Below are 14573 nucleotides of genomic sequence, written 5' to 3' on the forward strand. Positions count from 1 at the left end.
GAATTGTCCGACTAAATCCTGTCCGCCGGGCAAAGTCTGCTGTAAAGTCCGACCGTGTGTACGTGGCATAAGTCACACACTCTGAGGTGAGCGTATTACCTTGGGGATCACCGTATTGCACTGCGGCACTAAGAAATTATGAGCATGCTTAACTACATCACTAGTGGATATCACGTATAAGCACCTTCATTGTTTGTTTCCAGGACTTCACAGTTTATTATATGATCTATTTTTCAAAAAAGGACTGTTTTTTCACATGAGCTGTGTGGCACTTAGCACTTTTGTTGAATTCTGAATCCAATTTTGCACTAAGCACTTTTTTGGAATATAGGAGTTTGGTTAGACAAGTTGCATCAGATGCAGCACCTCATCCCAAAACAACTTAGTACGTAATGGGAGGGGAGAACATGGGATTATAGCGGTGCCAGAAAGAAAATGTGACGGTAAGATAATAGAGATAAAATACAAAAAATACTTTATTTTACAATTTTCAAATACATACAAAAAGATAAAATTTTAAGTGCAATTGACATAGATGTTATACAAGACCACAGTGCAGTAGAGTGGGCCAGATGGGGGCGGCCTTCAAAGCAAGAGCTCAGATCCTACATGTTTCGCCAAGACATTGGCTTCTTCAGGGAATGGTATGAGCTTGTTGCAATAAAGAGAATCTATGCATCGGGATACAAAGACATCAAATAAGAAACCAGATAAATAACATTGGGAGGTAAACTGATATACAAAATAATAAGCAAAGGAGTACATGGCTGGACTGGTTCACAGTGGGGGGTGGCCAAACAAATCCCCAAGGCCCCGAACGTACCTGAAAGCCAGACACCCAGGGGAGGCCCGGCGGGAAATCCCCAGCCGAGGGCGGACTGGACTGCACCATATCTATGTCTGCAGGGGGCATACAAATGACCTGGCAATCAAATATATTGAGAGTTAGAGGGTGTGTGTGAAACACCATTGTTTGGCATGAGTGGGGTCATATACCACACATCAAATGAACAGGGCATCAAAGCCTCAAAAAACTCACACTTTAAAAACAAATTTGTTGGTGAAGAGGAAACGCCTGAGGGTCAGTTGAGGGAAAGAGCTAAAAAAAAAGCAACAAGTGGAGATATCTGAAACAATACATGAAAAAGGGGATGGTTAAAAGAGAGCTGTTTAACCTTAAAAAAGGTAATGACCACGCTAATATGTATGGGTAGAGGGTAGTAGTTAGAGAAAGGAGGCTTAACCAAAAGGCTAGTGCAAGCATGTAGCTGTCAAAGACCGTTACTCATCATACGTATGAGAAATAGGGATTAAGCTTTAGTCAGTGACAGAGTATTGATACATCCTAAGAGGGGATGAATAAAAATAAAATTAGGAAGAAAAATAGCTGAGCGATGCTAAGGGGTGAAAAGCATTGGGAGACATACCTTGCAGTGGTATACAGAGCTAGTGCTGGCATTCCTCCTGTCCAGCTGGCTAAAGGAACGAGCCGGCTTAAATATACCCCCCACACCTGATCGGAATCCCGATCAAGTGTGCGGACGCTAAAGAAAGGCGCCAGCGCATGCGCATCTGGCCTTTCAAGGAGCCTACAAGGTCCGAGATGCACCGAGGGTGTGTGCTCGGGTCACCTGACCCCCCTGTGCAGCCAATAGGAAGGTGGGAGCCGCCGTCAGGCAGCACTGCCACAGACTTAGGTGCCGGTGTTCTGACATATAGTGTCCTCCTATCAGATAGTGTCCGCCCCGTACTGCGCAGGCGCAGCGCCTGTGCAGTACGGAGGAGCAGGAGATGCCGAAAATGTCCGAAGTTGATCAGCTGACCATCAGCTGTACACGGCGCTCGGGCACCTGTTAGTGATGGCTGTGTAAGAGGGCCCCTCGCGGGCTCGCTTCGCTCGCCACACTTCGGGCACGGCCTCGCTGCGCTCGGCAACTATTTATTCTAACTCTATGTCCACTTGGATAGTAGGGAATGATCCTGGACATAGGGTAAGAATAAATGCGCAGGCGCCGTGTACAGCTGACGGTCAGCTGTTGAACTTCGAAGACTTTCGGCGTCTCGTTTGTCCTCCGTACTGCGCCTGCGCAGTACAGGGCGGACACTTTTGGATAGGGGACTGTATTCGACAAGACACCGGTGGATTGTGAAGGGACAAGCGGCACAAGCGATGCGTTGACGCCTAGGGCAGACATAAAATGTAATGCCCGGGGCGTCCGTACAGACAACAACAGTGCATGTCCCGCCAACTAACGCGGGGGATCGGGGCCAGACCCCCCCAGGGAGAGGGGAGAACCGGCACTCCCAGGGACATGGGGAAGGGGCCCACCAGTGGGAAACTAAGCGTGGGGAGGGGCGCCAGGAAAGGGGGAAGGCTCCCCAACAATCCCAACAACCCCGGTGGTCTACAGGGGCGGAAGGGAAATCCCGGCGTCCCAACCCACGTGGTCCAGCCACATAGACCATCGACTGCATAGAAAATAACAGAGTCCCAGTGTGGGCATAAACAGACAAATGAGAAAACAACTAAAACAGCTGAAAGGAAAAAATGCATACTGGTATAAACTCAAAACAAACAACAAAATGTGTCTATGATAATTATACAGCATCATATGGTTCATACATTGTGCAACATCAATAATAAATGTAGATGATACCCAGGTTTATGTTTTTTCAATGGTACCATGACTAGGACTGTATGGGAAAGACACAATAAAATACCATGGCAAAAGAAGCAGAAGAAAGAAAAAAGCAGAGGGAAAGAATGAATAGTTAAGGGGAAAAAGAAAGAGGGGGGGGGGAACGTATGAACGTCTATGAACGTATGTGTCACGATATTCTCAATAACCGTGACTGGTACAGACCCATATCTAAGTCACTCATTGATCATTTCACCTCCGAATATAACCAGCTGATCTTTTCAGCTTACCAAAAAGGTACAATCGACTGTAATACATGGAATTTTTTGAATGTTCGGGAACCCAAAACCCCCACTTTTTATTCTCTACCCAAACTTCACAAGTCTATGACCCACCCACCCAGTCGCCCTATTGTTTCTGGATGGCAATGTCTTACCAAACATGCTAGCGCATTAGTTGATAAGTACTTAGCCCCTCATGTCACCTCCCTGCCTTCTTATATAAAAGACACCATCCATCTCCTCCGCATCCTAGATGGCAAATATCTACCCAAAAATACTTGGCTAGTTGCCCTAGATGTCGAGAGCCTGTACAATATCATCCCTCACGACAGAGGCATCTCGGTAATTGAAAAACAACTTCGTATGAGAGGCCCTAAGTATCACGCTTATGGAGACTTCGTTCTTGAACTTCTCAAGTTCATATTGACACGCAACTATTTCATGTTTGGTTCCTCCCACTACCTCCAGGTACAGGGCGTGGCTATGGGGACCAAATGGGCCCCCTCCTACGCCAATCTGTACCTGGGGGGGTGGGAGAGAGAACTTTTTGACACGTCTTATCCCATTCCCTTCCTGTCCAAGGTAACATCTTGGTACAGGTATATAGATGATATACTACTCTTTTGGTCAGGCACCAGAGACGAACTGGCGATCTTCATTGATCACTTAACCAAGAATTCTTACAATATCAAATTCACCATTGAGTGCAGTCAGTCGCAAATCCATTTTTTGGATCTCCAGATCAGCCTGCACTCCAATGGTCAGATACAAACTGCTCTTTACCGAAAACCCTCTTCGGGTAACACCATCTTGCATGCCAGTAGTGCCCACCCCAAGCCTCTCCTCAAAAGCATTCCCTTCAGCCAGTATCTCAGACTCAAAAGAAATTGCACATGTGAAGCAGATTTCTTTCAAGCATCACAGGAACTGTATAGCAGACTTATAGACAGAGGATACAGTCACTCCCTTCTGAAGAAAGCCTTTAACAAGGTCAAAAAGCTAGACAGGAAGGATCTAGTCTTTTCTGACAAACCCCCAGACACTTCGCAGCCAGTACGATTAATCACCCAATATTCCAAACAACACACCCAAATCAGGCATATTTTAAATCAATTTTGGCCCCTACTAACTGCGGATTCCACTATCTCCAAATACGTCAAACCCCATCCTGACATCGCTTACCGTAGATCTCCTTCACTTCGAGATCGACTAATCAAAAGTCACCATTCGGTTGGTACTCAACATGTCTCCAACACTACTGGAACCTATCAATGTGGAAAATGCGATGTCTGCCCTTTTGTCATGAATTCCAGGGAACTCGTTCTTCCCAATGGACTGACTCACGAAATCAGATATCGAGTCACCTGTACCACCGTGGGAGTGGTATACTTGGCCCTATGCCGCTATGGTTCTTACTACATCGGAAAAACCAAGGGACCCTTTTAGGTTCGCATTCGAGACCACATTAAACCCCTACTTAAAAATACTACCACCACAGCTATTAACCGGCACATTGCCACCCAAAATAATTTTGATCCCTATGTTATCCAATTCTCCGCACTCGAGCATGTTCCGCTACATGCCAGAGGCGGGAGCATTGATAATAGACTATTACAGTTGGAGACAAAATGGATCCATACTTTACAGGCTACAATTCTCCTGGCCTTAATGAACACATTAGCTTTAAACCTTTTTTGTAATTCATGACACCTTTAGACAGATCATTTTCCATTTTTTATCTTTTACTTATGAGTATAGTTGCCAATTGTTCCTTCCCTACCCTCCCAATCTACGTCATGCGTAGTTCTCTTCCCCTTCCTTCCCCCTTTTCGTTTTTCTCCATTCCCTCTGTCATCTGTTCCCTCCTTCTTTGTCCTTCCTTCCCTCCTCCTTTTTTCCCCCCTTCTTTCTCTTCACCCCCCCCCTCCCCCCCTCCCCATCCCTTCTTCCCTTCCCTCTTTTTCCTTTATCCTTTCCCCTCCTCCCCCCCTCTTTCTTTTTCCCCTTGACTATTCATTCTTTCCCTCTGCTTTTTTCTTTCTTCTGCTTCTTTTGCCATGGTATTTTATTGTGTCTTTCCCATACAGTCCTAGTCATGGTACCATTGAAAAAACATAAACCTGGGTATCAACTTATATCTACATTTATTATTGATGTTGCACAATGTATAAACCATATGATGCTGTATAATTATCATACACACATTTTGTTGTTTGTTTTGAGTTTATACCAGTATGCATTTTTTCCTTTCAGCTGTTTTAGTTGTTTGCCTCATTTGTCTGTTTATACCCACACTGGGACTCTGTTATTTTCTATGCAGTCGATGGTCTATATGGCTGGACCATGTGGGTTGAGACGCCGGGATTTCCCTTCCGCCCCTGTAGACCACTGGGGTCATTGGGATTGTTGGGGAGCCTTCCCCCTTTCCTGGCGCCCCTCCCCACGCTTAGTTTCCCACAGGTGGGTCCCTTCCTCATGTCCCTGGGAGTGCCGGTTCCCCCTCTCCCTGGGGGGGTCTGGCCACGATCCCCCGCGTTAGTTGGCGGGACGTGCACTGTTGTTGTCTGTACGGACGCCCCGGGCAGTACATTTTATGTCTGCTCTAGGCGTCAACGCATCGCTTGTGCCGCTTGTCCCTTCACAATCCACCGGCACCTAGGTCTGTGGCAGTGCTGCCTGACGGCGGCTCCCACCTTCCTACTGGCTGCACATGGGGGTCAGGTGACCCGAGCACACGCCCTCGGTGCATCTCGGACCTTGTAGGCTCCTTGAGAGGCCAGGTGCGCATGCGCGGACGCCTTTCTTTAGCGTCCGCACACTTGATCGGGATTCCGATCAGGTGTGGGGGGTATATTTAAGCCGGCTCGTCCCTTTAGCCAGCTGGGCAGGAGGAACGCCAGCACTAGCTCTGTATACCACTGCAAGGTATGTCTCCCAATGCTTTTCACCCCTTAGCATCGCTCAGCTATTTTTCTTCCTAATTTTATTTTTATTCATCCCCTCTTAGGATGTATCAATCCTCTGTCACTGACCAAAGCTTAATCCCTATTTCTCATACGTATGATGAGTAACGGTCTTTGACAGCTACATGCCTTGCACTAGCCTTTTGGGTAAGCCTCCTTTCTCTAACTACTACCCTCTAACCATACATATTAGCGTGGTCATTACCTTTTTTAAGGTTAAACAGCTCTCTTTTAACCATCCCCTTTTTCATGTATTGTTTCAGATATCTCCACTTGTTGCTTTTTTTGAGCTCTTTCCCTCAACTGACCCTCAGGCGTTTCCTCTTCACCAACAAATTTGTTTTTAAAGTGTGAGTTTTTTGAGGCTTTGATGCCCTATTCATTTGATGTGTGGTATATGACCCCACTTATGCCAAACAATGGTGTTTCACACACACCCTCTAACTCTCAATATATTTGATTGCCAGGTCATTTGTATGCCCCCTGCAGACATAGATATGGTGCAGTCCAGTCCGCCCTCGGCTGGGGATTTCCCGCCGGGCCTCCCCTGGGTGTCTGGCTTTCAGGTACGTTCGGGGCCTTGGGGATCTGTTTGGCCACCCCCCACTGTGAACCAGTGCAGCCACGTACTCCTTTGCTTATTATTTTGTATATCAGTTTACCTCCCAATGTTATTTATCTGGTTTCTTATTTGATGTCTTTGTATCCCGATGCATAGATTCTCTTTATTGCAACAAGCTCATACCATTCCCTGAAGAAGCCAATGTCTTGGCGAAACATGTAGGATCTGAGCTCTTGCTTTGAAGGCCGCCCCCATCTGGCCCACTCTACTGCACTGTGGTCTTGTATAACATCTATGTCAATTGCACTTAAAATTTTATCTTTTTGTATGTATTTGAAAATTGTAAAATAAAGTATTTTTTGTATTTTAACGCTATTATCTTACCGTCACATTTTCTTTCTGCCACCGCTATAATCCCATGTTCTCCCCCCCCATTACTTACTTTTTTGGAATGTATTTGTATTTATGTATTTATGTACTTTAATAATACTGTCATCAGATATACTTATTATTACATATGCACTTTGATGCGTTTATATATTTGTATATTTCATATATGATTACTTATTTATTAACACAGACCATTTTTTACCTTTTGAGGGCATATCACTTATATACCTATGGTTATATGCGTTTATATATATGCGCAGCGGTTTCGGCATACTATAATACCAAGTAGCATATTTAGCACACCCTAGCACAGCGTATTTTTCTGTTATAATTTATGTCCACTGAACGATTTATTGGTCACTACATGATGGCACTATCGTTTGCTCTCATGGCCGAATGTCCGTTTTTTCGAAAATGGGTTTGGACGATTTTTCGTATAGTGTATGGCCAGCATTAGACTGAGCCTGAATTTTGCTGGTGTGCTCTGGAACTGGTATCTGGGCTGGCACCCTCTGAATTAGGGGTGTTGAATATAATCACTGCATCGGGATTCAGACTTTCACCATTCTGCATGGATGCTGAGAGTCGGCTGAATCTAACGCTGATGATGTTATCCGGCGCTCTGCCTCTCCTGGAGCCACACAGAGGCAGAGCCTGCCTGGTGAATAAGGCCCCCTCCCCTTCCCCACCCACCGCAGTATGCAGTGAGATGGACTCTGAAGCAGAAAGTCAGCTGATGAGCTGACAGCCAGTAGAGTGAAGGGGAGGAGCTTGAGGAGACCCCACGTCAGGAGAGGCATCACTGGAGGCACCGGAAGGGAGAAGAGAGGCATAGACACACTGAGCATGGAGGAGGGGGGTTCCCCTGACAATGAGAGTAGTTGAGTGCCAGTGTCACTGATCCAATTCCCACACCCCCACCACCATCCCTCTGTCTCTGATCTCATCCCCCCACCACCATCCCTCTGCCTGATCCCATCCCCCACCACCTCCCTCTGCCTGATCCCATCCCTCCCATCACTATCCCTGTGACTGATCCCATACCTCCCACCACCACCCTTCTGTCACTGATCCCAACCCCCCACCACCATCGCTCTGTCACTGATCCCAACGCCCCCACCACCATCGCTTTGTCACTAATCCCATCCCTCCCACCACCATCCCTCTGCCTGATCCCATCCCCCCACCACCATCCCTCTGCCTGATCCCACATCCCCCACCATCCCTATGCCTGATCCCATCCCTCCCACCACCATCCCTCTGCCTGATCCCATCCCCCCACTAGGACTGGTGAAAGGATTTTTGACACCCTAGGCGAAATCTCATTTTGTCACCCCCTTTGCCCTGCCCATGTATACCCCACCTTTTTGATGACTGCTACTATTTTTCATGCAACACTTTGCTAGACCCATCTATGCAGCCTTACCATTGCCCATCAAATGTAGCTCATCAGTGCCCATTATTGCAGCCTCATCAGTGCCCATCAATGCAGCCTCACCAGTGCCATCAATGCAGCCTCACCAGTGCCCATTAAATGTAGGGGGGAAGGATCCTTACATCCAGGCCATGTGCTCGGTACACAGACACACATTCGTGTGATGGACAGATCAGTGTATATACAATAATACAATGTCAGTGACAGAGTTTCACTCACCGGGTCTGGGGCACTGATCTGTATCCGACGACGCAACCCTGCCAGTGTGAGGAACAATTTTAAATCCTTCCTCTATGGGGCAGTGGACAGTGTCAGTAGGGCAGTGGATGGTGTCAGTAGTTTTTTATTTTTATGTGTTTTTTTTTTACAATTTATTTATTTTTTTCACAATGCTTTTTTTTTTTTTGGGGGGGGGGGGGGGGTTGGGGCAGTAGAAAGTGTCGGTAGGCCGGGGGGGGTGGCTTCAGTAGTTTTTTTCTCTTATTATATATTTTTACAATTTTTTAAATATTTATTGTATTTTTCTTTTTTTATCAGCCCTGTTGGGGGGCTTTGGTGAGATATCAGGGGTCTAAACAGACCCCCTGACATCTCCCCTTTGAGAAAGGGACTGAGGACGCAGATGCCCCAGTCCCTTTCTCCGCAGCCTCAGCATTGAAGTTGAATAGACAGGAGATTACTTCAGTTTATGAATGGACAGGAGCCTGAGTAATCACAGGTTACTCTGCTCAGTTATCACAGGACACAGAGTGATCTATAGAAATCGTTTACCATGTCCGATTCAGAAAAGGAATATGTAATTTACCGGCCCCTTCCTCCTCTCGCAATTCTGACACATTCACCGCAGCCGACGAGAGAGGGGGGAAAAGGGGGGCAGAGGAGGAGCACAACACGGGGTCAGAGAAGGAGGACATGGAGGGGGGCCAGAGAAGGAGGACACGGGGGCCAGAAATAGAGGACTGTCGGGGATGATCGGTGTGGCGGTAGGGATAGCTGTGAGCACCAATCTCCCTGTATAGCATTTCAGCTGACAGCTGCGGGAGGTGGAGGAGGAGGAGAAGTGGCTGTCAGTTGCTTCACTGAAGGCTATACAGAGATTGGTGCTTGCAGGTGTCCCTCCCGCCACACCGATCGTCCCTGACTGTCAACCAGGGGATCATCCATGTGTGCAGTGTGGGTTACAGTGTTCCCCTGCACACATGGATACGCCACTAGCTCAGAGACTGGTGAGACAAACAGCAGGTCACTGATTGTAGAGGTGCACAGGGGATGTTTGCTTTCATTCCGGTGTTGGGACACAGTCCTCCACCACAACTGCGCCTCTGACACTACAGACGGATGGAGCAGCTGCCTGCGGAGAGTTAGTTACATGCTGCAGAGCTAGAAGGAAGAAAAACCAGCAGCCTGGCGCCCTAGGCGGCTGTCTAGTTTGCCTAGTGGTAGCACAAGCCCTGCCCCCCACCACCTTCCCTTTGCCTGATCCCATCCCTCTGCCTGATCCCATCCCCCCACCACCATCCCTCTGCCTGATCCTATCCCCCCCACCATCCCTCTGCCTGATCCCAACCCCCCCACCAACACCATTCCCCTGCCACTGATAACCACCACCACCACCATCCCTCTGTCTCTGATCCCATCACCCTGCCTGATCCCATAACCCCACCACCATACCTCTGCCTGATCCCATACCTCCCACCACCATCCCTTTGCCTGATCCCATCCCTCCCATCACCATTCCTCTGCCTGATCCCATTCCCCCACCACCATCCCTCTGCCTGATCCCATCCTTTCCACCACCATTCCTCTGCCTGATCCCATTCCCCCACCACCATCCCTCTGCCTGATCCCATCCCTCCCACCACCATTCCTCTGCCTGATGCCACCCCCCCCCCCACCATCCCTATGCTTGATCCCATCCCTCCCACCACCATCCCTCTGCCTGATATAGGGTTGCCACCTCATTCCTTTAAACCCAAACACATATGAGTTACACAGGTTGTGAGACCAATTTAATGCAGATAAGACACCAAGTGAGATTAATTATAACCTTAACCAGTCACACAACCTGTGTAATTAATATGTGTTCAGTTTTAAAGGGATGAGGTGGCAACCCTAGCCTGATACCACCCCCACCATCCCTCTGTCTGATCCCATCCCTCCCACCACCATTCCTCTGTCACTGATCTAAATCCCCCACCACCATCCCTCTGCCTGATCCCATTCCTCCACCATCCCTTTGCCTGATCCCAGCTCTCCCACCATCATCCCTCTGCCTGATGCCATCCCTCCCACCACCATCCGTCTGTCACTGACTTATATTTTGTGCATTTAGGACACAAATGCATTTCAGGTCTTCGTTAAAAAAATCAACTGAGCAGCCCAGAACTAGTTTGTGAGAGAGTCAGTCTATTCCACATTTTCACAGCTCTTAGGGCAAAGAAGCCTTTCTGTTTTTCCACCAGATGTAAAGAATGCCCCTTTGTTCTCTGTAATGAACTGAAAGTGAATAACTTGTATCCCTCTTTTGGAATGGTTATGAGAATTACTCTCCCCAAATAGGATATTGCTCTAAGAGAAAATTAAAATAAGAAATTGAGTTCCTCTGACTGTTTGAATTTTTGGATAAAAACCATGGGCATTAATTGTGATGCGTCACGATGCTGAATCAAATCGTTGACAAGATAATCAAATCGAATCATGAGACAAGTGAAGATGCGCACCCCTACTCTGAATAGGTAAGGGAGACCTGGGTCGTTTCCAGTGGCCCCTTCAGGAGTAAGCACTACATGTAATTATAAAATTGAACTTTAGTTATATAAGAGCTAGCCTTCTATAGAAGCACGAGAATCATATTGCTGGTACATTGTTTGTTTTTTTGTTTTGTTTCTTGTTTGTTTTTGTTTTGTTTTTTGCACTAAATGCACAAATCAATTCAAATTATAAAAAGAGAAGAAGGGAAAGAAGAAGTCGATAAAAACTAATTTGGGCTTACTCAGGGGCATAGCTACGATTGGGACACCTTTGGACACCCCAAGGAGAGCAATAATATAGCATGCTATGTGCACCGTGGCAAACATTGGGCCTGAAGAAAATGTTTAACAGTGGATGGGGCTTATAATGGCATGGTTAAAAAAAAAAAAAAAGGGAGCCTCATTGTATGCATAAAATATGCTTTAATTGTTGTGCCACAAGCAAGAGTCTCAAATATATGTAAAATTCTAAGCATAATATATTTTTTTTTATATGAAAAACTTCTATTACATTTGCACACCGAAGATAGACAGTTTATTTTTTGTTTACAAACTTTTTAAAAATGCAAAAGGTGGTACAGAAGTATAACATAATGCAATATCAACATGAGATCTTGGTGTAAAAATAGGTTAGAAATCATAGAACAAGACAACAACTGCATAAAAATTGATATGTTTAGAAAAACCAGTGCGAGAAGAGAGCAATGGTGTCAGGGATAACAATGTTACAGAGCAGAAAAAAAATGCTTATCAATAACAAAGAAGATGATATATTTCTAAATACCTTACGGGGAACAATCAGACAGAGTCTATCTTAAAGCAGTATTAAACCCCAAGAATATATATAATGCAGCTTACCAATCCTTATATGTGATGGGCTGATTAATTTTCTTTTTCACCTGATCTGGCCAGTAACACACCTCCTGTAATAAAGCTCTACACTCTAGATAGCAGCAGCATTGTCAGTCTGGGGGGAGGTCAAACTTGGACTAGCAGATTTAGATACACTAATAAATTGAAGCCAATCACCAACCAACACTTATTAGGCAGTTACAGCAACTGTTTTTTTTCCTTTTGGGATAAAGGTTTTACATAAAAGAATAAATGTTGATCATTGTAAGCACCCCTGTCAGTCCTAAGTAGAAAAAAAAGCATAAATAGGAAAACTAAAGCAGCCATCACATCTAGCAATTGGTAATCTGCAGTATAATAAATATTTGCTTTTGGGTTTATTACAGCTTTAATGTGACTTGGTATCTGCTAGGATTGTTAAGATCTATCCTGGTGCATCCCTGGTTTGTTTTAGAGGATGCGGACAGACGGGAACAATGTTTCACAACTGGTGGATATGTGCAAAATTAAAAATATATTGAACTAGAATATACACAATGATCCACTCGGTCACTAATGTGGCCAAAAAATGCCCAAACAGACTTCTTGAATGAAACGGTTGCAGACATCCCCAGACACACCCCACACCTAGACTCATCTTTTACATATTTTTAGTGAAAATGTCCACAGCCAAAAATAATGCATAATGCTCAATGAAAAGATAGCAAGCATTTTATTACAGGACCAGCAAAACAGATTTGAAAAGATCTGCAATCCATTAATATGATGTACAATCCCCCATTTAATATCATAAGAGGAGATGAGGGAGAGGATGTTTTTAAGTCTTGGCTGAAAGGAGTACTTTTCTTTTCTCTCTACTTTTTCTTTTTTCTCTCTTATTCCATTTTTTAAAATAATATTCTTCTGGTTAGGGGGCCATTGAGTCCACATTGTTCAGGATTATTCAAGATTGCCACCTAGTGGGCACTGAAAAGCTGACTGAGATAGAATTCCGACCCCAGGTGGATGTCAACAGGAAAAGCCTATTACATATTTGACATGGCATTGCATGGTTCCAGGGCTTTCCCCTTACATTGCAGTATAACATTTTGATTGTGCCTTAATAAATGTTTTATAACTCTTATTGTTATTATGTTTTGTCCAAATAACAAATCGGACAAATGTTTGTAGAACTGTTTTATTACACTTAATAAAATGATTAAAACAGAAAATTAAATAAAGCAAAAAAAGTATACATTTGCAAGCTAAAGTTTTATTGTTCTGAATGTAATCTTCAGTGTTCAAAGAAAACCAAAAAAACTAAATGAGCGATTGTTTCTCAACATTAAAGGGGAAAATGTTATACTTACCTGATGGTAATTTTCCTTTCCTGATGCAAAGCATGACAGTATATACGTATGGGTAGGCTCCGCCATCTGCCCTATTCCAGGACCGGTTATACTATGTAAGTAAGTCTCCTCCCTGCAGGCAGCATTCTAGTAACTTAGCATCACTGCAAAGCCCTTTCGGGAGGGACCTATATGCTGTCATGCTTTGCATCAGGAAAGGAAAATTACCGTCAGGCAAGTATAAAATGTTCCCCTTTCCTGACACAGCATGACAGCATATATGTATGGGATGTACCAAATCACCAGACAAGGGTGGGTAATGCTGGAGTGTTTAAGTCGAGGATTAGATCTATCTCCACTAACGACTGAAATGTATTGCTAAGGCCGCTGGGTCCACTTTAAAATGGGCCCCAACGTGTTGAATGTAGAGCAGGTCGTAGTTAACTCCTCTGGAGTTCTGTCCATGGATGCGCAATCTGTCTGGAAAAGCGGTCTCTGCCCTCAATTGATGGATTTGTTGTAGCCATCTAAGCCCTTTGACTAACTTGATCCACACCACTGCGATTGTCTTTAATGGACAGCAATTGTCTTCTGATGCCGTTACGCCTGAAGAGTCTATTGTTTGCTCCTTGAAGAAGGGCAAATTCTATGTCTCTTCAACCTTGAATCTATTTCCAATGCTTATGGTACTCCAAACACTTTAGTTTGGATATGCCAGAAGGATGATGTTCTAACCCTGATGCAAACCTCTGAATAGTGCTGAGGAAGAGACTAGAGCCACTTTGCCTGATAATTTCAGCCACAAAGACATGCCCGGAGCAGAGGAGGAACGGAATTAGTATAGGGCATACATGACAGGGTGAGAAGGGGAGCCAGTTGGCAGAGGTTAATCTATTCTAAAGTTAACATGTTAGTCCTGGCAATTACCTTATTGGCTCAGAGGAGTGTGTGACGGGGTGGGGCCAGGAGTTCAGTTGTCCAGAAGGGAAGGTCCCGGCACACTTGCTGAGAGGAAATCATCAGAAGAGCATCTGCTGTCCCGGCGGTGCTGGTTTCTGCAACAGAGAAAGAAAAAAAAAAAGCGATCTGGAGCCTCTTCAAGGGGTCCACCAGAGCCCCCCCGCAAGACGGGCCTTCCGCACCACATGTTCGGAGGTCTCGGCCTCCAGAGCATTTTAGCCCAGATCAGACCCCCAGGGCTCAGCGCCGGCTAGGGAGCCCACAAGTGGAACCTCCAGGCCCCCCTGCTAAGCGCACGACAGCTTCTGCAGGGAGCAGTCCTGGGAGGAATCCCCATCTCAGGCGGAGCCCACGAGGGGGGTGACACTTACCGCCGCATGGCCACCGTCACCTCCTCCATCGTCCAGGTTCGG

At 45.7% G+C, this 14573-nt stretch overlaps 1 long non-coding RNA gene across 1 annotated transcript; it reads left to right on the plus strand.

Moving 5' to 3' along the window:
- The first annotated feature begins 5753 nt into the window (after positions 1 to 5753).
- LOC141130005 (uncharacterized) lies at positions 5754 to 6712 on the plus strand. The gene is made up of 3 exons (XR_012241944.1): positions 5754 to 6030; positions 6147 to 6233; positions 6351 to 6712. It is a non-coding gene; the product is annotated as an uncharacterized lncRNA (long non-coding RNA).
- Positions 6713 to 14573: the final 7861 nt, after the last annotated feature.

This window comes from Aquarana catesbeiana, linkage group LG02 (genome assembly GCF_042186555.1).
Source record: "Aquarana catesbeiana isolate 2022-GZ linkage group LG02, ASM4218655v1, whole genome shotgun sequence".
In the NCBI taxonomy this organism is placed as follows: Eukaryota; Metazoa; Chordata; class Amphibia; order Anura; family Ranidae; genus Aquarana; species Aquarana catesbeiana.